Raw genomic sequence first — 25059 nt, 5'->3', positions numbered from 1 at the left:
GGATTTGAAGGCAAAGCACAGGAGCTTGAATTTGATTCTCAGATGAAATGGAAGCCAATGAAGAGAACTACAAAGAGATGCAGTGGAAGAGGAGCGGAGGGAAGGATGGATGAGTCTATGAGGAATAAATGGGGGTGGTAGCAAGTGGTTTTATTATGTACAAATGCTGTTTTTTAATAAATAGTGCAATGGCGGAGTGTGAGGCTGGCATAGTGCTAGCCACAGAGCCAACTGTGCAGTGCTCTGACAGCTTTTTAATTGTAGCTCAAGCATATACCACATCACTTAATCAAACAGAACCCCTAAAAACTTAGAGACAGATTATTTAAATACTACATGTAAAATAAATTTTAAAATTAATTACAAATATAATACTCACCGTTAGCTCCTCTGTTTAATCCAGTCTTCACCACCTTACAGATAGAATCCTTAGGATTCAACTGCTGACTGCAGAGGCCTCTGTCCTTGGCCCCTAGTGTGCCCCTTCAGAAATGCAAGGATATTTTTTTATTATGTAGAGGGTGGGTAGTGGGATCCACAGCGGGGTTTGTGCTATAACAGCCATGCATCTATTGGTTGTTCGATACTAAATATTTTGGTTGTACCTGTAGCTCAAGTGTGTGAAGAATTGACTACGGTAAACAGAAGCACTTACGGTGAGCATTCTGAATGTATTTTACAAACCAATATATATATATATATATATACGGTATATATATATATATATATATATATATATATATATATAAAGCCATTGCCATAAACCTACAACAATTTATGCCAGTTTTCAATCCATCATACCAAGATTACAAACAAGCATACAGTGTTGGCACTCAAGAACCCACCAAGTATGTAGCAACTTAAAAACTTGTATATTTAAAAGGAAGGCTCTGCAACCTTAACCAACCATTACTTTCATATTTTTTCCTTAAAGACAGCTTAATCTTTTAGCTAATATGTACTAGCATGATCACTAAAAAAAATTTCTCAGTTCAAGGTGATTCACACTCATAAAAATGTGTAAACATATGGACCCTATGTTTAAAGATTTAGAGTTTTTCTGGAAAAAGGTAATATTGGCATCAACACATTTGCTTTTATAGTAAGAGTTGACATTGGCATATAACTTTGATTTGGCCACTTATGGTCCTTTTATACCTAGAATATGCGCACAATGGTGTCATATGAGGAGTCCAATATGACAGTGCTTGGAGCGGGAGATAGTAGCATCCTCCTAATAATAGGAAATGTCAGATTCCTGCTTATCTTGCAGTAGTAATAACTAGAACAGAATGGAACAGAAAAGAAAATAGAACAAAGGGGAGAATGCTGTAAGTGGGTAAGAACAAAAGGATATTTTTGGCCTATTGAAAGAAAGGTTTAAAAAGTGAAATCTGGTGTCTCTTTCAAGTGATCCGTTCATCTCCAGAGCTTCTGATTGTTCTGACATTTTAATAAAGGTAACAAATGCTCATATATTTTTCATCATATGGTCCATATGAATTGCCAGGTTTACTTGAAAGACAAAATTATGTATTTATGAGCTACCATTTTTTACTGTAGTGGTCAGAAAGCTAATAGGCATCTGCTAGGTTCAGAAAAAAAAAAACTACTGGGTGGTATTTAGACTCCTTCAAAAGTTTCTCTAATTTTTACAAAGCTAATGAACCTGGAAATATGCCTGATCGATCACTAATTATACACAAAGCTCCCCTATTAGATTTAGTAGTGGTGTTTCTCAGACAAAAGAAATTAAATTCCCTGGATTATTTTTTTTTAAATGAACCGAATGTTCCTTGGCATTCATAAGTGCCATTTGCATTTTAATTAAGATCGCGGCTTTCTGCCATAATACACCCCACCTCTGCTTCTGTCTTGCAGGGTATTTTTTTAAACTGAGATTGTATGATTATGACATATTTTATGATTTTTAAATATTAAATTATTTAAAGCTGGCAAACAGCTAAATACACAATTGAAGTATAAATAAGAGCTTTTTCACTTGCCAAATTTTGGATTTTGACCTATCCAGTACTGATGTATATTTATTTCTGCTAGAGAACGTGCAGCATCAGGTGGGTTGTCAATGCGCCACTGCTTACTGCTCAAGCACTATGGGTTCTGCTTAAACCTGGTTGAGAAAGGTTGATATAGAACGTTGGAAAACAAAGTTTGAAATGGTTAGTCCACTAGCTAAATATATCAGGCAGTATTTATTGGGTGATCTCCTGCTATGGAACAATTGTGAAAGCAGCTGGTCACACACATTGATTACGGTCAGCCAGTTTCTATACACAGCTGGAAATATCCTCAGTTGTGTGCACTGATGCCGTACCTAATACTTACATGTAATATTTGCAGCAACAAAACTTGTTAAATGAGGTGGAATACAAATGCAATGAAAACTCTGGTTAAGAGAAGCAATCTGTGGTTGACCTTTCCTTTCATATTTTGGCCTATAGTCAACCTTTGGATTACAGTAAAGTTGATATTATAAGGCTGGATGGAGGGAACATTTTGAAGGGTTGCAGTGCGATTACCAACTTTCTCACACCAACTGCTACATGTAGTGTGTCATCTGCAGCACCCAAATAGAGAATGAAAGGGGTGGAAGTGAGAAGTTTATTACCAATCACTGCCACCTGCTATCAAAAGAACTGGCTCGGCAGTCCAGATGGAGGAGCGTCTTGCAGGTTTCCAGCTGTTGGGAGCCACAAAGGGAACACTTGTGCAGGTCCTAACCTAGCAATAGGTTGTTTATTCTAGATGTGGTAACACCAGTTGGGTAAACTGTCTCTTTCAACCCCAAACCTCAATGTACCCTATGTGATTATGATGTCTGATGTTTGTGTAATGGTAAAGATAGCCAGGGAACTTGTATAGAAGGGGTCCAATACAAGACAAGTGACCTAGGGAACTAGGAGTGTAAATCTGCAAATGGGTTGCACCATTGGTTCAAGCTTCTGGGAGTTAAACACACAGCTTATGGAGGAAACAGTAAAAGTGAAACACAATATAAGGTTAGATTCATTAGTGAACTGGTGTCTATCTTACGATTTACTCATCACTATTAGTATGTAACCCAAGAAAAGATATAATATGATGTTTTTTCTTTTTTTAACTAGCATTTTCATTGCTTGCTTCAAATGAATCTTGACATGTAAACTTTTTTTTTTCTGTAAAGATTCTTGGAGAAAAAAAAATGTATGCCCCAGACACAAAACTCAGCATGTTTAAAGCTTTTACATGGTAAATCTATATATTGTATTTTATGCTGGTATAAGACAGGCAGTCTACAAAGTACTGTATAATCCGATCGATTTACTGCAGTATTTTCTAAAATCGGCAGACTAACTCTGGGTGACATATGGAAAAAAGCTTCCACTTCTTTAATATAAATAACATATTTTATAGTTTGTAGATAAAGCAGAGGATTTCCTCTTCTGAGAGATATTAGGCTGCTGGTCTTGTTCAGAAATAGTTTTGTCAAAGGATGAGCACTGCTATAGCCTGCAGGGCCACAGTCCTAGTAGAGGGCATAATTAAAAAATAGAGCAAATAATGCAATTCATAATTTAAAGGTAAGGTCTATACAATTTACAATATGTTAGAGCACTGATGTCTAATTTGCTGTTTAGGAACCCCAACAGATCTTTAGACAGTTATTGTGGGACTACTCTCAGGGCCACTGGAAACTGCATATGCATATCTTGGGTATAAATCTGACTGTGCAGCAGTCCTGTTCATCAATCAACAAAAGATATTTATCAATAATTCCTAAGTCTTTTATAAATTCTGGAAAAAGATTTTAAATGTACAAAAAATGAATATACAATTTATAGCAGCTCTTAAACAGCTCTTGTCCCACTTACCTTTCTGACCTACTAATGACTTCCTCACTCATAACCTCAACACACGCATGGCTCCAAGACTTTTCTAGAGCTGCCCCGACTCTCTGGAATGGTCTTCCCCGTCCTATTTGGCTTGCTTCTACCTTCTGCTGATTTAAAAGACCACTTCAAACCCATCTTTTCAAACTTGCCTACCCGTTTTCTTCTGTCTCCTAAACTCTCACTACTTACCCACCATTCCATATCTCCCCTCTCCTATACTTCCCTCACCTGTTAGATTGTAAGCTCTTCTGGGCAGGGTCCTCTCCTCTTCCAGTGTCACTGTCTGTATCTGTCTGTCATTTGAAACCCCTTTTTAATGTACAGCGCTACGTAATATGTTGGGGATATATAAATATTGTTTAGCAGCATGGTTACCAGTCAGTTCTCTTGCAAGCAGAGAGATGGAACTTGTATGTTGGTAAAGGCACAGAGGATATTCTGACACTTTATAGCCTCATGCCAACTGTGCTGTTGGGTGCTGTTGGCTTGTTGGGCTTGTTTATTCCCACCGGTGCTCTACACTGCATAGCATATGCATCGTACAGTATGGCAAAAAATGAAAAGCAACCAGGAGCAAAGTAAAAGTTTTTCTAGCAAAAACGCTTTTGCATATTTCCTCTGTCAGGAACCTACATCTCCTGGTGACTTTGTTTTTTAGGTTTAGTTCTGCTTTAAAGTGTCAGTAAAGTTCCATTTTTAAGAGTCCATAATAGGGCAGGTCCCTGTTAAAGAAAGGGAAAGGCGATGCCTCTTCTACAAAAATCCCACCTACCTTTCTGACTGCTCCAGGTTTGTGCAGTGTTAGCTTTGATTGCCAAGATACCAAGCAATTCTTGCTTCATCCTGCACGAGCAGGAGTCACATCATCCCGGCCTGGCCAAGCAAGATGGCCAAAGACTGGCTACCAGAAAAGAAGACATGATGAAAGATGGCGGTGCCCTGAAACGGGGGCAGGTGAGTATCATGGATTTAGTTCCACTTTAAGTGTAGCTCTTTTCCTGCACTGTATAAGGGATATCATCCTAAAAAGAAGAGAAAAGAACACAAACAAATTTAAAGTTTTTGCCTATTGGGAGAAATCATATTACTATTATTATTTGATTATTTCAAAAGTTGAAATATTATCCGTCTCTGTTGATAACTTCTCTTTTGTTCCCGTTTCCTTTTACATTTTTTTAAACCCTGGCATGTCATTAATCTTTTTTTTATTTTTAATTTAGGAAAAAAAGAATGTGAAAAATTATCCACTCTCTTACCTTTAGTTAAAGTCCGTTTTTCACCTCTCTTAAAGTTTGATCAATGTTTGTTTAAACCGGTATCTAAATGAAAATGTATTTTAATTTAGTGGAAGTCTCACAAGAACATTGACTATTCATCCTGTCTGTGTCAGGCTTTTTTTTTTTAAATCAGACCTCATTTTTCACTCGGCGATAATTAAAGAGCTGAACGTTTTACCATAATGTTAAGGTTTGTAGAGAAGCATCTCAGCTTAAGTGGAACAGATTGTGCAAGAAAATTTCAGATGAGAAATGTACAAGTGAATCCCATTCTCTCAAGTTGCTTTTTTCCCTTTAGTTTAATGTACTGAGAAGTGTGATAAATCTTTAATCATAATGTGTGTTGGATAAGTACTGTACTTGTTTACATTTTCAAGCTTTTTGTTTTGTTTTTGATGTTCAGCAAATATTGACGCTCCTCTTGCTGGCGGCTACAGGCTGTTTCGGAACCGTAGCCAAAATGTAGTTTTTACAATTAAAGAACTATTAAGACGTTGTGCGTTCAAACCCCAAAAGACAACTTGTTGCAGATTTTTAAAGTACACTAAAACCTCACAATCAGATTATTCCTATTGTTCCTTGTTCCTTCAAATTCAAAGAAAGAATAAAGTTTGTTTTCACCTCCTCAGCCATAAACTCTGGAAATCAAAGCTGATTCATAGGCATTGTCCACAATTCTGCCAGCCAGTATCTAACATGCCTTCCACCTCTGCTCAGACCTATGGGAAAGACATTTTTCCAACATATAATGGACATAACAGTCCATCAGTATTCCCTTGGCAGGTTCCTTTATGTTCTACCTAACATTTTAAGTATTGTAGAGCCAGAAATCATCTTGTCACCCTTGCATTGTTCCCATTGTTCTATAAAAGTGAATGGTCCGTAATCGGAACGTCCAACTCATTTTCTGCGTAGACATTCACTTCACTTTTGAATAGTTCTCTACTTTAGTGGTTAATTTCTGGCTAACTGGATTGTAAGCTCTTCGGGGCAGGGTCCTCTCCTCCTGTATCACTGTCTGTATTAGTCTGTCATTTGCAATCCCTATTTAATGTACAGCGCTGCGTAATATGTTGGCGCTATATAAATCCTGTTTAATAATAATAATAATAATAATAACTGGATTCTCTTCTCTAATAATTTTCTAGGACAAGAGCTAGGCCAACAACAGAGGAATCTGTTTGTACCAGAAAAATTTGACTGAATTTAGAGGTCTTCATTGGTTCTTTACACAAAACTGCCTGAAAGTGCCTGAAAAGCTTTTCATTCCATTGCACCATGGAGGATTCACTTCTTTGGGTGGGATGTTAGTTCAGCTGGTGTGTCCGTAAAAAAAGAAGAGGGGGCAAGGCACTGTCCACGGCGAGCACACATGTGCATCATTGTAATGTAAAGTGGCCCGCCCACTGCACCTCTGCCTATGTTGCACAAAAAGGGGAAGGAACTTTCCCCAGAGGGACATCATGATACCAGAACCAGGTCTGAGCCTGCAATGGGAGAGTGAGTGGGTTGTGTTCCAGAAAAAAGTGATAATCAGAAGTAGGGCTGAGCCTTTTTTGCCATCAACTTGCTCACTCAAGAAGTGTTAAGACGCGTAATGTATGGCTTTAAGATTGCCAAGGTCTGTACATGTATTTTACATTTTTCTCAGTAAGATCAAGGGAGTTTAGCAAGATTTTTTTTTTTTAAATCATACCTTCTCTTTTAGAATTTAAACAGCTGAACAGCTATGGAGGAAGAAACCATGGTTATTAGTTCTCCTATACTTTCCCTCTGGAAAATATTCTGCATGGTCATACTCTTAGACTGTCAGAATAACAGAAAGGCAAATCATTTAATGGTATACAGTGACAAAAAGAATATAAAGCAAATGCATTGCTGTTGTTCATTGGCTTTTTTTCTTTAATTACAGCAGGGAAAATTCTGGTCACCAGTCTGGTTCTGATGTTTGGTTAACTATATAAATCCCAGGACTGCCTAGACAACAGTAATAATCCTTAGCAGGTAAAACATCTCCAATATCTTTATTCAGCTGTGTATGAAGCTGTTTGCAGCTTTCAGCATTTGTACCTGTGTATTGCATTAATACAGGCTCACATTTTATTGGTAGTCATGTTGTCTATATATAGAGAATTTTTAGACTCATAAGAACAAACTAATTACAAAGCTAAATAGCATGCTGCCCTACCATAAAAAGTGGATTTTAGTCTTATACAACGATGGAGAAGATTTTAAGGTAGCTGTTGATTGAGATTGAAGAATAAAATGCATTTTGCACTAGCAAGCAATGAGATGGAAATTTTGACTGTAAGTGACTTTGACCTATTTGCATGCTTTGTTAATAAAAGAAATCAAATGACTGACTTTACTGTGCCGTGTTTTACTTTCTCTAAATTGTTAAAGCAGAGGAAGGGAAGTATGATCAGCAGGAAAAAGAGACCTGATTATTTATTTATCTCTAGAAGATTGTTTTTGTGTTGATTGTATCCCTACAACATACAACTATACATCCATATTCTACATCATGTACAATTTAAATTTAACTGTTTCATAGTTGAAAAATAGTTTTTTACATAGCTATGTTAAAAAAATGTCCATCAAGTTTATCCACTAGGGAAATATGTAATCATACTATAAAACTTATGTATTCTAGATGGAAACCTCTAAACAATTGACACAGAGGAAGGCAAAAAAAAACCCCTTAAAGCACATGATCATCAATTTATTCCAACAGGCAATTGGGTCTTCTGCGCTTTTAAAATGTAATGCACAGTTATATGCTTTGCTTCTAGAAATGCATCCAGATTTATCCTAAAACAAACTATTGGGTGTGCTAATACTACTTTTTGGGTCTATTCTACATTTTCACACACCTTACTGTGAATATTTCCTTCTATATGCAGAAATTAAACTTTTTTTTCTGCAGATGCAAAAAGTGCCCTCTTGTCCTTTGCATCTAGTCTTTACGTACCCCCCCCCCCCCTGATTACTGTTTTTATCTATGCTTTGTCTATTATAGGGTGTCACCGAGGATGAAGGCACTGTAAAAAATTATAATATAAAAATGTAAATTGAATTTCTTTTTGCTGATAATTTTGCCCTTTAAATGAACACTGGTAGTGCTGTCTAGGAATGAGCCAGAATGCCTCTGCCATTCTCGCAAAAAGTTCCTCGAGGGCAAGCCCTCATTCTGATTTGTAGTGCCCAGGGATCTCTCACTGAGAGGAGGATTCTCAGGGCTCCATTCATAAATGCAGCCGCGGTATTCCTCCTCTCAGAGTGAGTCATGTGGCTTTCATTTATAAATGAACCCAGCTGTGGGAAAAATCAGAGGATTTTTCCCACGGCTGTATTCATTTATTAGCAGTCACTGAGACTCACACTGTGTTCTTGGAAACAACTGATTGCTGTTGACACCCTGTACTAGTAATATGTGTTCTTGGACAGAGAATAGAGAGATAGAGAAACTCTGGGAACACATACTTCAGGGCTGCAAGAGCAATCAGGGAAGCCGAGCTGACAGCTCTGCTCCTCTGATTGGTCTTGCAGGTCTCAAAAATTCAGTTTCACTGGCCGAGTTTACAAAAGCCGTTCTCGCCTACATGTTTGATAAGCGAGAATGTCCCAATTTGCTGCAAGACCGAATTTATTAAATTCGCTCGCTCATCTATAATGCTGTCCCACCATTAGCTACCCATTTCTCTTTAAAGTAGAAACCACAAAAAGGTGGCAGGTGTAAACTCCCTGGACCACTTCTTCATCATTATCTGCTCTTCTATGTTTCTTAGAAGCAGTAACCTACTTAAAAGTAACTGGCAAATGGGTAGCCTGCCAGCTGTGTACCCTTGCATCCACTTGTGAGCTGGTTCCAACAGTGCGCCTGATTTATTAAGGCTCTCTAAGGCTGGAGAAGATACACTTTCATCAGTGAACCTGGGTGATCCAGCAAATCTGGAATGGATTTCTACTATTTGTAAGCAAATGTTTTCAATCCTGGAGCAGATCCATTCAAGGTTTGCTGGATCACCCAGCTTCACTGATGAAAGTATCTTCTCCAGGTTTGAAGAGCTTTAAAAAATCAGGCGCATTCACCCTTTTGGCTTGTGGTTGTTGAAGGCAGTACCAGTCCTCACAACCACCATTCAGAGTCAAGTTTACCAGAACCCGTAATTTTAAATATTTATTTCCCTTTAAATTATAACATAAATGGTAACATAATGTAAAAACTGTAGAGTTCAGCAGAGTCTCTGCCCATTTATACAACCTTCTGCACTCTAATTCTGTCTAGCATGCTCTTTCTATGTCCAATTCCTCTTGGATTATCTGCTGTCAAAATTCATATCATTTTCAATACAATACTATCGTAACAGACCATATTTGCACGTCCTTCTATCGAATCTGCTCCCTGTGTAAGCAAATAACACAACTCCAATCCAATATTTGTACAGCGGCACTGATGAAAAATAAATCAAGTAATATCCAACGTGCCGGACAGGAGACGTGTTTCACTCCAGTTTGCATCGCTGAAAAATATAATTTGGTCAATAAACCTCAAGCTTCTACCTAATGCTTACTTTCTGTGTGTCAGTGCTATATATACTTTACTTCATCATCTTCATTCTTCCTTTATTGCTTTTCAAAACTGAAGTGTGCATGGATAATAGCGAACCAAGACCTTCACCTACTTCTTGTTAAAGGAGAACTTCTGGCAAGTGATCCAGTAAGTTTGGTTCCCCTTTTCTTTTTTCTTTGCTTTTCCTAATTATTTATTTTTTGTCTCTTTTGCTTTTTTCATGTTTGTTGTGTTGTTTGTTTTCATTTTCAGAATTATATTTCAATTGTAGATACAAGAAGACTTCTGGCTTCTCCATTGTGATCCATTGAGTTTGTCCTTCTTTTCCTTTTTTTTCATTTACTTTTATTTTTATGTGTGTCCCTGTTTGTTTTTTCTCTGTTTGTTTGTTTTCTTGCTTTTGTTAGATAATTAACTGAATTATTTTAGCTGTAAATACAGGATAACCTTTTGGCAAACCTTTAAAAAGCAGATAAAATAAACTGTGTATTTAATGTGTTACTTTTATCAACAAATTGCTTTTCAGGCATGAAACCGATCATTAAAGGCCCCCATACCAAAAAAAAGATAGATAGATAGATAGATAGATAGATAGATAGATAGATAGATAGATAGATAGATAGATAGAATGACTGGAACTGATTTATTAAAGCTCTCCAAGGCTGGGGAGGATACACTTCCATCAGTGAACCTGGGTGATCTAGCAAACCTGGAATGGATCTGGTCAAGGATTCAAAACATTTGCTAGCATATAGCAAATTACTTTGAAGATATCCATTCCAGGTTTGCTGGATCACCCAGATTCACTGATGAAAGTGTATCCTCTCCAGCAGGTACAGTGTAGGGAAACATTTCCAGTTTTGCTATATATTATTACATGGAACTAGCTTATGCTGCACAGTGCTTACTATAAGCATACTTACAAAGTGAGGGGATCACAGGGATATTAGTATCAGTGTGTTGTTTCCTTTCCATAGTCAATCACATCCTGGTGCTGCCTTATTGAACTGATCTGGAGTCCGCTTCAAGGTCCAGGATCTGCCTGTGCTGTTTTGCAGGAGTCTCTGAATCACAGAACTTGGTGCACATAATATCAAATTCTTATTATTCAAAGTATATTTGTATTTCAGTTATGCATGTATTTATTTCTTAAAACATTATATTACCCCTTGTTTTTATATATATAATGAGGGATATAATTGCAGTCAGTAATTCCTGTAGGGAGACTTCCCCTTGTGTTCCAGCCCAATATGTGTAATTGTGTAATTTAAAAAAAAAAGACCCCTCTGTGTTAAATTTTATGGAGACTTCATATTGCTTGTTGTTCCACTGACACAAATATATATAAGTGATCCTGCCACTAATATACTTTCTGATTCAAGGCAACAACACTTATTTACTTAAGTTAGCCAATAAAATAAAGTGTTGTCACCCTAGATAGTGGTATAGATAATTCTCACCAACTCTTTTCTATAATATTGGGGGATGCTTTGGGGTCCAATCTGTATTTGTGTTTACTTTTAACCAAGTATTGAGGAAAAGATGGTAGAGAATAAAATAAAAAGCAATAATAACATAATAACGATAATAAATGAAAATATACCAAAATTAGCAGCTCAATGACATTTGAGAATTTTGTGGCCAAATCGATATTAAACGGCACCCATCTATTCATCTACAATGGCCAGAAAGTTGGTTTACCAGCCCTTATTGACACATGTATTTCACTTAATGGTTTAATGGGAAGTTAAAATATATTATATTATATAGGAAATCAAATATTATTATTATTTATCATAAGTTGGAATAAATAAATATAATATAATATTAGTAAAATATTATATAAATATTAGAAAAATAAAAAATAAAATAATATGCAATATTCATAAAATATTTAAAATATAAAATAATATCCTCAGGTGAGTTACCTGCACTTTTTTGTCTTATGACCTTTTTTTTTAAGAAGGGCAATGCATAGAAGCGCCATTAGAGGGAGCTCTTGCAACATGCTTGCATTTCTCAAGAAAGGTACAAAAAATGAATTTCCTACTAAGTGAGCTGAGCTGCTTCAAGCAGAAGCACACCAAATGATAAGATGATCTATTTTAAAACCTGCTGCATATTTCTCATTCATGATAATAGCATTCATTGTCTTAACTTAAGGCCCATAAGTGGTGGCGGGAGCCTGTAATCATTAGCCCGATATCCGGAATGGTCCAGAATTGAACCATTTTTTTTCCTAAATGAGATGGGGAGTGATTGGTGATCTTGGTTATTAATTGATACATTATCTTGTTCCATAACATCGCAATATGCATTTGATGCTGTGGAGGCTTTGATTGGCAGCTCTGCATTGACGCAGTTTTGCTGTTCTGCAGCTCCAGCAGAATATTATGTACTCAGAATAATCTGATTGTTGAAATTCTTTTGCAGCAGAAACAGTTCCTGAAAATAGCTGGCTGCTTATTTATTGCATGTGGCATTTGCTTCAAAGGCATTGTGAATATCCTAATCGCCCCTTAGAGAGGAGTTACTGGTATTTGTTTATTATTACTGCAGCCGCTGCTACTAATAGCAATAATAATAATGGTAAAATGTATGTGAGCACAATGACTAAAATCTTATACAAGCTTCAATATGTTAATATCAATTCAAAAGGTATTTTCTGTATTTATCAAGCTGCAACTTGCATGCAAAAACTACCCAGTGATCGTGCTATGAAGGTTCTGTTTAAGCATTTTCTGTTACAGGGTGACAGCGCTATGTACTTGTCTCCCAATTGTGCTTTAGTGATGTCACCCTGTCACATAGGACCTTGATCACTCCTAGTTATTGTTTCAGCACCTTCTATGCAGAAATGGACCGATGTTGTCACTATCAGTGAAAATGCTGCAAGAAATGCTATGTATGTAGCCTCCCAGGTGAACATTGTCACTGAGACAAAAAATAATAGAAACCTAAATTTTAGAGTTGGTGTGAGATCAGAACGTATGGGGTAAATCCCCATGAGGACAGTTTTGGTGTCAACTGTCTAACATGGGGATTTTCTTCACTTGGAGACTTTGGGGAGATAATCTATCACTTTCTGTTATATCTCCAAGAGTGAAAGTCAAAGAATCAGGACTTCTAATATCATCTGGCTCCCCAAAAACTTAACCAATGTTCACACTAGACATGAGGTTGTGGTGTGATTACCACTTCCTTGTGCCAGTAAACTATTGCTTTGACGGATATACTACACATAGCTTCCCCTGGCGGCAGCCTCATAGGCAATGAATAGGGGCTAGCCATGAGATTGTGGTGCGGTTACCGCTTCTGCTTCCTGGAGAGACTTACATGTACCCAGGGCAGCCCCATAGAGAATGATTAGGGGTGGCAATGAACAGTACAATATCATTCAGCTGTTAATTGTGCAGACAAAAGTTCCTTAGAAACCAATGCTAGGGTGTGAGTGATAAGCTGCTGGGAGCAAATGTGGGATTGCTTAATGCCAAGGCAGGTTTCAGCCTGAACTTGTCCCAGGTCTACCCTTTTCCTTCATTGGATCTCAATCCTGTCAATCAAGGAGGTCCAGACTTTTATGTAGGCATTGCCTAGGTGCCCTGTTAGGAAATTCATTCTACCTGGGAGTGCCCATTTCTCCAGACTTACCTCCATCCATCAAGGCTTTTTGATATTTGCGTAACTTGTCCAAATAGGCAACCCACTGCCTTACTATACTGAGGCTTTTGAGAGCGATACTAAGACAGAATGCATAGATATTCTCATTCTGTATAAAAGAAAAGTGTCGAAATAATAAAATAAGTGTACAAGAAAATGTACAGCACCCTGCCAGCCCCTTCCACAACCATTAATTTTCTGAATTGCATTAAAAAGCACAGAAACCCAGTGAATACATTGTTAGGTTTGAAATAAGCTATGCAATTAAAATTAAACAGAGTTTTTAAAAAATGGTATAGACATGATTACATAGTTGCATAGTGAAGTTAAAAAAAAGACATAGGTTTATGAAGTTTAACCCCTAGGGAATTAAAAATATCCCAGATAAAACCCTATAGATATAAGGGATCCAGAGGAAGGCAAAAAAAACTTCAATTTTCAATTGAAGGTTCAATTTTCTCCAAAAGGGGGAAAAGTATTTCCTGATCCCATGTGGCATGTTGATAGTACAGCAACAACATTGATATATAATGATCAAGGTGAACACAGAATAGGACTGCAGGGACAGCTCCACATTTGAGGTTGGTTCAGACCTACTTCAGGATTGGACAATCCCACGTGGCTCCCGGTGACTGGAACTTGGCCAGCTGCTTGGTAACTCGCACCACAGTGGTGGTTCCTGAAGTTCCAGCGACTGCACATTTGACAGCTGGTGGCAATGAGTGATACTGAACCACTCGCTGTCATCTCTTTTTATTCTTCACAGGGCTGCCGTGACAAGGGGCTACATGTGGCATCACCCCGATGGCAGTAATTCCCTGGCACGAGGAAGCCGTAATTGCACCGCAACCCCAGTCTAAAAATTGCCTTTAGGTGAACTGCAGCATTTCTTTTAATCTTTTATTGTTCTAACATTATTAGAAGCATTTTTGTTGTTGTTTTTCATTTGTTTTTGCAGATGTTCTGTTTCTTATAGTACATAGGCATCCACTCAACATACACAAAGCCAATGTACGTACAATACTACATGGCCAGTTTGGATGACCCACTATTTTCACAATCTCTTTTCTTTGATCGTATTTGTTTGCATGCGTATAAAAAAGCTTTGTCTTGACACATCGGAGCAGTCTCCTCTCCCTAATGAAAGCATTATGAATGCCCCGGAGGGCAGCTCTTTGGAAATAACATCTAATATTTTTTTCCTGGAAGAAACATATTTGTCTTGTTTGGATAACAATTATTTACTAAGTGTCTATCTAATCCTCAGCATTCCATCAGCCCTTTACCGCTCTCGCCAACCTTTATTATATGCACACAAAATTGAAGATGCTTGTTCGGGGCACAATGGCGCGACCTTCTCCTTAGAAATCCCAGAGAAAGCTCTATCCGCTGGTTTGATTACTGTGACAAGAAGAAATTCATGGCTATTGTTAAAAATGACAACTGGATCCGGTGCGCGAGCGGAGCCCCTGGCGCTGCTGACAAAGGTCAGCTGACAGTATAGGCTTCATTATCGGCGCTATGTTTATAGCTGTTTTCCATCATAATCCCAATTACTGACGTCCTACATGTCGCAGAGATTTCACTGGCTGAAAAGTGGATGCTAATATTTATCAAATCTCTATCTGCCCAGGGGAGCGCAGTGGGATGTAGGTGCCAAAATGTGTTTCAGGTAATAATCCCAAAAGTGAAACTCCAGGTGGATATATAAAGACACAAGTTAAAGAGGAACTAAAAAAGGAATTAGAATAATGCAATAATTGCAGAAGGGACAGACATCTTCTTCTTTTCTGAGTTTCCTGACCTTTGGCCATCTTGATTGACTCGGCTTGGATAACGTCACCATACACTGAGCTGCATCACACCTTAGCTGCACCTTACTGGCTCTGAATAAATACCAAACAGGCAGGTAAGTAAGATATATTGCATCCACCTTTGCCCATTCTTTTTAAGGTTTGTAAGCAGAACTATGGTTCCGCAATTAAAACTTGCGAGCAAGCTGGATATTTATTGTCGGAGGAACAGGCAATATCCCATCTGCAATGAATCACACTTACGTGCCTAAACACAATATTTGTTGTACAAGGAGGTGCAGCTCAGTGTAGGATTCCGAGATATGCTGGGTATATCGGCATCCCCCAGGGCTGCTGGGATTGAATGAATTCCCCCAAGCATGTGCCGGTGTTACATCATCTCAGCCTGACTAATCAAGATGATCAAAGATCGGGAACCTGGAAAAAGACCGGGTGAAGATAACAGCAGCAATGCGAGGACAGGTAAGTGAAATACAAAACTGCAATAAGGCAGATAAAGTAATTTCTCTTCTGAAATAAAGCCCTGATTGGTTGCAATTTTTATTCTACTTTCCTATATGTATGCAGTTTAAGACCCAGAATCAGACCTGTATCAACTTTTTACAGTTCAGCAGGTATGGTCAGGATGGGGGAGGGAAAAGATCTCATCAAGTGAGCTGAAGGAATGTACTAATATTAGAAGTTAGAATTAGCTCATCAGTTTGTTTGTCCTTTCACTGTCCAGTCACAGGTATTGATGAGCTCAGAAATCCACTTATCATTTCACTGTCCATTCACAAACAGCAAGACTCATTAGTCGACTCCTCTTTTTTCTGTTAAGGGCTAGGTGCATAAAGAAGTGCTGCAACAAGGCTGTGCTTTTTGTCACTAGTGTGTGCATTTTAGAACTCTCTACCACACTCAAAATATATACCACCCTGACGGAACTTACCAATAAGAATGTCAATGAAATACTATATACAGAGAACTAGTGAATGTACAGGGCTCCATAATAATAGTGAATGTGCATTGTGCATTGATATCAATCACCTTGCTCATCACTGCAGCCGATTGGAAAGGGCAGGGACTGCACTCTGTTAGTGAACATGCTTGTAGGACCGGAGAACAGTGGGAGGACCTCATTAATACACTGCTGGTATCTCATTGTCCAATCACATGGCTAGGGCAGATCCTAAATGTGATGTCATAAACAGAATGGCCCAAGGTATTGGCTGCCCTCTCTGGAAGGGGTTTCTGGAGCACCAAACACATATTTCTATTTTAATTGTGAATTTACCAATTTGCCTAAATTAAACCCCCCAACATTTTCCCACAGGTCGATTGTGTAACAGGTTTTTCCTTCCCTTTTGTTTATATTATTTTTTTTTAAACCTTGCGCTTTTTAATAATTTACAAACTATTTCTGCTTCTATATTGTTCCAAACATCTCTCTTAGTTTGCCAATATAATACATGGTATTAAAAGATTCTATTGTCTGCACAGTGAAAGAATAGCTATTTATAGAGCTCAATTCACACTTGAAGGGTCTCACTTAGATGCTTTTATTTCATTAAGAAGGGAAAATACATAACAGATAGCAGTGGGAAGTCCCAGATGGATTTTCTTTTCATGTCATATGTAGCCAGGAGGCAATAGAAGCTAGTTATGGCAATTCACATTTACAAACACTGCATATTTTCACAGGCAATGGGTTGATTGTTTGTCCTTCACATTTAGATTTACAATGTAATTTGTTTAGCAATCAGGATTTTATTTGTTTTTTTTCTTTTATTTTACACATTTAGAATAATGGAAATATATATAATTAAATATAAATGTTAAAGAAAAAAAAAAAACATATCAGACACACTGGCCATTTTATTAGGTACACTCCTTCGACTGCTCATTATTGCAGCCGATCACAAGCAAATTTTATCAACTGCTATTCTTCTATAATTTTCACACCAATTCCGGGGTTCTAGGGCTTTACTAGCATCACAGCTTTTTTATACATGACTTTGATCAGGACCCTGTTTGCCTGCTAAACACTCAGCACTGTTCCAGCTACATGCTGCCATTTCCAAGACCACATATTTGGAAGATACAAAACCTTCTTAATATGGGAAAGGTTAAACTCCCTTTTTTTTCTATGTAACCGGTGAACAAACGGATATCCAGCCCCACAGGATCGTCAAGCCCTTTTATTGGTGGTATCTTCTTTAAGAAAGGTCACCATTTACTCACACCACCCATATAAGTATCCCATTTCCATCTATGATCAGTAATTTCCAAATCCTTACCCTAGAACTAAACCTTTCTAATCCACTGAACCTCACTGGAACATCTATATGTCTCACCAATCCTCTGAAGAAGCCCATACAAGTCAAAACGTGTCAGACCTGAAACCACTAGAAATGGGATTTACCATAGGTTACTCTCCACTTCTGATGGTGTGAGAACAGCTATGAACCCTATGAAGTGTTCCTCAGAAAATCTTAAGGACTTATCACTACTTTGCACACTATTGTGTTGAATTTTGCCTGTGTATATATTATTAGTACCAATGTGTTATATTGTTTAAAACACTTTTTATTCATCATCATATCATTATTTATGTCATAATTTTTATGATTATTATGTCATGCTAGTAAAACATAACGTTTGCTCTACACTGAATAATATTTCTAATGCCCACTAACCCTTTTCTTTCTCTCCTTTTCTGTCAGCACAAAACTTTATAATTGCTAAATACAAGGGATGGGCTTGAACTCCTTTCTAAATTTGCTAAGGTCTACCTTTCAGAGGTTTTGTCTAATAAGTCTGCTCCATTTTACAGGGAATGATCCAAAAAAGGGAATATATCTGGTAAGTGGCAGTTCTTGAACATGCCTTGTTGATGCCAGATGTCAATAGAGAAGACTGGATCAAACTCAAAGAAAGCAAAAGTAACTCGTTACAACCAGGGTATGCAGAAGAGTAACTCTCAGTGCACATTCTTGAAGCAGATGGGCTACAGAAGCAGGAGACCACACTGGTTGGTACTCCTGTCGGCAATTAACAGGAATCTGAGGCTGCAATTTTTATAGGCTCCCCAAAATTAAACTTTTGATTTCTGCTGCAACATCCAGATAGTAGGGTCTGAATTAAAAATAAGGCGTTAAAACATCCTGCCTTGTGTCGATGGTTCAGGGTGTTGGAGGTGGTGTCTTGGTGTGAGGATATTTTCTTGGCACACTTTGGATCCCTCGGCACCAATTGAGCATCAGTTAAATGTCACAGCTTACCTGAGTATTGTTGTTGACCATATCCATCCGTTTATGAACACAGTGTGCTCATCTTCTGATGGCTACTTCCAGCAGGATAACACCATGTCATAGAAATAAAATAATCTCAAACTTATTTCTTGAACATGGAAATGCGTTGGTTGTTCTCAAAGAGGACCTTAACCCAATACAATATCGTTAGGATTGTGGTGGAATTGGAGATTTGAATTATGCATAAGGGATGATCTTGAATGCCTCTGACATTCTCACAAAAATTTCCTCGAATTTCTGATGGGTTTGCAAAATGTTGGCAAACCGATTTTGCGGACCCATCGAAAGATAGAGGAATCATTACAGGAGGAGTACCGCTGCTGCATTCATGAATGCAACCATGGGAATCCTCCTGTGCGTGATCCCCGGGCACTATAGGTTAAATAAGGGCTTGCCCCCAATAAAACTCTAGTGCCCAGGGATCACGCACAGGAGGATTCCCACGGCTGCATTCATGAATGGTACTCCTCCTGTTAGTGTGAGTGCCGCAGCTGTGCTCATCAATGAATGCAGCCGTGGGAATTATCACAGGATGATTCCCACGGCTGCATTCATTATTGATGAGCACAGCCGCGGGACTCCTGTGTTCTTGGATAGAGAATCTCTATCCAAGAACACATACTACAGGGCTGCAAGAGCAATCAGGGGAGCGGAGCTTCACATCCATGGATCATGGATGTGAAGGTCCAAAATCTGAGTAATGTTTCCAGCACCTTGTCGAATCTATGCCATGAAGAATTACAGCATTTCATAAGGCTAAAGGGTGTCCAAAAGCAAGGTGTACCTAAAAAAGTAGCTACCGTGTTTACCCGAAAATAAGACCTACCCCAAAAGTAAGCCCTAGCATGCTAATCATGCAAGGGTGAAATATAAGCCCTCCCCTGAGAGTAAGCCCTATTGGCTTCTTCAGGGGGTGTGGTCACATGGTAGGCGGAGGGATACCAAGAGGAAGGAGAGAGCAGAGAGAGAGCAGGAGATTTTCAAAGCACTGGAGCAAGGGGTGAAGAAATGAAAAAGTTTATAAGCCTACTCTGGTGTGACACTACAACTAAAGAGAGGTTGGTGGATTATCTTTTCAAGGGGTCCTTGCTAGTATTTCATTCATTAGCTAATCATATTCATTGATTGATTTTTTTTTGCTTTTACTCAGATTTATATTGGTTACTGTTTGTGGTCAACAAAGCTTTGGAAGTTTTGTTTCTATGTCTGAATGTTACTCTATGAGTCATATGTTAATTGTCAGCACATTTTCTTGTTATGTTGCTCTTGTTTGCTTATGAAACTGTGTTTTTTTCATTATTCATTTTTGTCCATTCTTATTCATGACTTCTATAACAGAAAAAATTGGTGATTTTGACAGGTCACAGGTAACACAGAAGTATCTTTCTATAGCATTGTAATATTGGATACATGTTTTGGTAAATACAGCTTTTGTACATGAGAAAAACCTAATGCGTTTTTCAGAGGTAAAATAAATATAAGACCCTGTCTTATTTTCGGGGAAACACGGTAGTGCAAATATATATATATATATATATATATATATATATATATATATATTACAAAGAAACACCATGTAAAATACAACCCTTACATGTTAGCTATTCACCACTCTCTCTCTCTATCTTATATTTTGGTTTGTAAACACTAATCTAAAGAACATTACATTCAGCAAGCATTTACCAAGCTTCAAGAAATTTTCCTAAAATTGGAAACAAGTTTAATAATAAAAATGGTAACAGGTAAAACATTGTCAAAAGGAAATATTTATACCCTAAAGCCTATTCTCTTTCCCTAATTTATTCTGTAAGAATCATACACTGCTTTTTGCTCATGCACACTGTGGTGTACAATGAGATGCTGAAGAGTACAAAAATTGGGAGAATTTGGAGAATTTTGTCAAACACGTTTGCTTTGCTTTGAATTACTTTGTTTGCTGCTAAAATTAATTAGTGGAGTTAAACACAATGTGCCCTTCCATGCTAATGTTTTGCAAATAAATTTGTACCTATCAAAGATAAAGACTTGCCCTTGGCTAATTTCAATTTATATTAAATATTTCTATCCAGTGATATTTAAGAAAACATTTAATAAGCACTAGGTTTGCTTATTAAAACAGCAGGCAAAATGTGAGTAGGGAATCTTTTGGTAATCAAGAGAAAAGCCTGTCCATTCTTCTTCCCATCTTTTAAACGTACACCTTTTTTTTTTTAAACATTTATTTAAAAAGGAAAAAAATAACGAAATTAAATTCTGTGTATCTTCTATTACTCCAATTTTACAGTTTAAAATATTTTAAACTTTGGAGTTATGTGCATTATTGTTGGTTACCAGTAGATGGCAATGTGTCCTTTACATGAAAACACAGCACCATCTACTGGTGTAACCCAAGTATAAACCAAATTCTTTTTCTTATAGCTATTTAAAGGAAAGTAAAAACTTGGCATGCACTCATGTATAGGCAGTATTTTAAAGGAGCAGCTGGGTTTATAAATAATTGTAGACAAAACGATTATCTAACAATGGGAAAGCTAGGTCATTTAAAACATTATAAAACGTCTTCTGAAAAGAGCGTAACTGCCTAAATTTCAATGAAAAAAGAGTGCACAAACTGTAGTGCAATGCTTTTGTTTATCAGGATAATTGCAACCTTCTGTTGATAATATTACAACCTTAACCACCTGCTCATGGTTACCATACTCTACAGTTCAAGTTTTTGAAGCACACACCAACACAAATCAAAGAGATTTCTTAGAAAACTGCTGGACCTTTACCTGATCAACAGGTTGGTCTGTCAATTCATGCTCTGCATTGTTCCTGTGAATTTTTTTGACTGCAGTTGTACTGAGCTTGCCAGTGTTATTTCCAATTAATATGCTATTGACATTCTTGGCTCTACTTTTTTGGAACCTGTGTCTGTTTAGAATTTTTTGTGTGCCTAGCCATCAACAAACTGGACCTGTTTTTGCATGCTGTTTGCTCTTACTGTGAGTAAGAAGACTTTACTTTAGCTGACATTCTGCAAGTTAGTTGTCTGTAAACCCCGGTGGCACAGTAGGACCACCAATCTCCAACCAGTAGTCTTAAGGTATGCCATGGCAATTCTAAAAAAAAGACATTTCATGCCAATTGTTGGCATCTTTGTAGGACAACAAACTACTGATTTTTAAGTGAAACCACCTCCACCTTTGCCCCTATTTAACCTCTATCTATCCCCTTCTGCCCACACCATCCACAAACTAATTCCAAATTCTTGCCATTGGTATGACCCATCTTAGACCTTTCATGACCCCTTTTAACCTGAGCTACACTTTACTTTAGCATAGTTTGTGAAACTTTGCTATTAATGAGATTGGCTTCAATGATTTTTAAATAACCCAAACTACCAAAGCAATTTCAGCCCACAAAAAACAGCAAAAGAAATCTCCAGGCAGCAGAATATTTTGCTAATAATCATTTTCTTTGTTAAATGTTTAATAAACATATTAAAAGCTGAGAGAAGAAAAACACTATGCATTGCAATTTATTGATCGGACATCTCTATCTCTAAAAAAAAAGATGGATGATGGCTTGTTTGTTGTGTGTTGAAAGCCAGAATTCCTTGTCAATGGATTATTATTACAGAGGATTGCATATCTAGTCTTAGTACTGCTGACCACATTTTAGTATGCTTTGATGCAGCCGATTACACTGCAATTTGCCAAAGGCTGTGATCGATCTGGAAAATGCACGGAAAATGAAAACATCAGAGGCAATTATGTGCCCAAAGGAAAAAAAAAGTAATAATAATATTTGTATTGTTATTTTTGAATTGTTGTTGATCTATACATTGGACTTCATCAACCTTTTTTATCCCTCTTTACCCGTCCATTTACCCAGCCATCCCCAGAACTGATTGCTGGATAAAAGCTAAAGTCACAAATTCACAAGGGATTTAGATTTTATTTTTTTTTTACTTATCCGGAGTAATAAACCTGCATTTGTGTGTTATTTGTTTAAAAATGAAACCAAGAAGGATATAGAAGATGTAGACTATTAAAGTATTCCGTATTCACACATTCAATATTTATTTCTTGTAATGCAAGCAGGTTAAGTGTCAACTTCTTGAAGCTTCTGTAAAAAGAAGCACACAGAAAGCTAACAAAGAACCAAGGAATATTCTTCTAGAAGAGGGCACAGATGAACTTATTTGTCTGCTGTTTGGCCTCTCATAGGCTGGTGGAGGGACAACACCCGTAACTATTACCTTAAGTGGAACCAAACCCAGTCCATACTTACCTGTCACTGTTCCACCATATTTTTCCTTCTGCATTCCAATCTTCGGCCACCTTAATTGGTATACCTTCTGCACAGACTTGAGAGAGTTCATTCATTTCCCCCCAATGAAATCTGGGGTTGGTGAGTATCCCTGGGATTGCAGGGATTGATGCATAGGAATTAAAATCCTTTGGCTGGTAAAACAACTCTCCTATATGTATTTCATGCTTGCCTGAAGTTCAGCCTTCTAGCTTTTTTGAACTTGGGACATTTTCGAGTTATTCCTGTTAGGCACTTGTCACTTTCTTGTAGGTAAAATAATCATTTAGTTTTTCCTTTCATTAGTAATGAAACTGCTGAAATTTCAAAAATGAAAATTAATATCCGGGTAGGGAATTGAATTTTATAGTTTTCAGAAATCTTGAAGCACCTTTGGGTGGAGGTTAAACGACTGCTACGCTGGCTCTCAAATCTCCATTGCCACCATTGAAAAATGTTGCCAGTGAATGGTGCCTTAGGACGACGCTCTTATAAGTGTTGCATTTTTTAGAGACAACTTTAATGTCATTTGCTTTCCCATATCCCTTAGTACTGGAATGTTTTCAGAGTGGGAAGATAAAGGGGAGAAATGGTTTAGGTAAAGCACCATAGAGTGTCTAGGAAGTCGGTTTATTAGGCAGTTTTTTGGGTTTTTTTTAATTTTGATAGGGTTGCTTTAAAGAAAACTTAGCTCACCCTGTTCACTTGTATCCTCTAACACTCCTTTTCACTTACATAACTTTTTTTGGCTCCAATATTATACTGATCAGAGGAAAGGTCATCTTGTGTTGTCATAGATTACAAAAGGCAATGAATGCTTTCCATTTAACAAGACTGGTGTTTGGTAATTGGCCCAATGTACTATGTCACATTCTGCTGAAACCTAAAAGAATTGGCCCATAGTGATGCATAATAGGGTACAAAAAAATGTTACTTTCGCAAGTAGCATACAATATGAACTGACTTAAAAATGGGCCATTCAAACTCTGTAGCTACAATTTGATTGGTTCAATTCCAAGACAATGCTATTTGCATAAAAAAGTTGAAATTTAGGCTTCTCTTTTGGCCATACCCAGATAATATATTTGTCTTCTTTGCAGTTTATCGGAGCAGCAGGGAAGCAAAGGAGAGGTGAGTATGTGCTGCTTGGGTGGGGGGAAGTAAATGAAACCCATTGCTTTGCCCAGCATGAGCAAAAGGGAGGTTTGCCTTAAGTTTGCTCTCTATGACGATTTTCATTTGGGATAAAAAAAATCATAATGTTTGACCGGTTGTGCATCATCATTTGAATACAACTGTATTTGGATACATTTGACTAGTGTGTAAATATATTAATTAGGAAATCTTTGACGCTACACTTGTAGATCTGCACAGCATGCACTATTTCTATTGACAGCTGAAGTGCCATAGGCTGCCTAAAGATTTACATACTACTGACAAAGAATAATAGGAAGAATTCAGTATGTGTAATCCAATATATGCATTTATTGTGTATTTAAATATAAGCCCGAGGAAGAATTATAGCTCATTTATGTGAGAAATCATTGGAAAGTGCTACACAAATGGATTAATATTTTTGGATCTTCTTGGGCTTTTTCTGTTTTTATTTTTTAAATATTCAAATATACACGACTCAAAAGAAACTAAAGTAGACTAGCCACCTCTTCCTCTGAAAATTCTATTTGCCTGGCTGTCATGCTGACCCTCCTACCTCAGTGCTTACACTGAAGCCCTGGCTTTAAAGCTTTGAACACCTAAACAAAATTAATTAGATTAAGTTCATACAATCAACCTCATGAACCTGTGATGCCCCCACTTTGTTTGAGGGGATCACAGGTTCATGGGACTCATTATGCATGAAAATGTAAGTTGTATTTAATGGTATTAGGTGTATTGTTTGTTATTTTAGATTGCTATATTATTATTGATTGTATGTATGCAATTGTAGTCAATTTAATCCCGAAGAAGTGTACAGCTCAAGCGTCATCAGGATTTTCCTTTCCTCAGCCAATCACAGAGCACTAGAGGTGAATGAATGGGCAGACTTGTCCTTTAACCTCTAGTGCCCGGGGATCCCACAGTGACAGGAGGATTCCCACGGCTGTGCTTATGAATGAATGCAGCCATGGGAATCAACTTGTCACAGAAGAAGTCCTACGGCTGTGCTCATGAATGAATGCAGCCATGGGAATCATCCTGTCACAGAAGGAGTCCTATGGCTGTGCTCATGAATGAATGCAGCCATGGGAATCA

This window comes from Pyxicephalus adspersus, chromosome 9 (genome assembly GCF_032062135.1).
Source record: "Pyxicephalus adspersus chromosome 9, UCB_Pads_2.0, whole genome shotgun sequence".
Classification (NCBI taxonomy): Eukaryota; Metazoa; Chordata; class Amphibia; order Anura; family Pyxicephalidae; genus Pyxicephalus; species Pyxicephalus adspersus.
The sequence above is the reverse complement of the archived record's forward strand: the minus strand, read 5'-3'. Positions refer to the sequence as shown.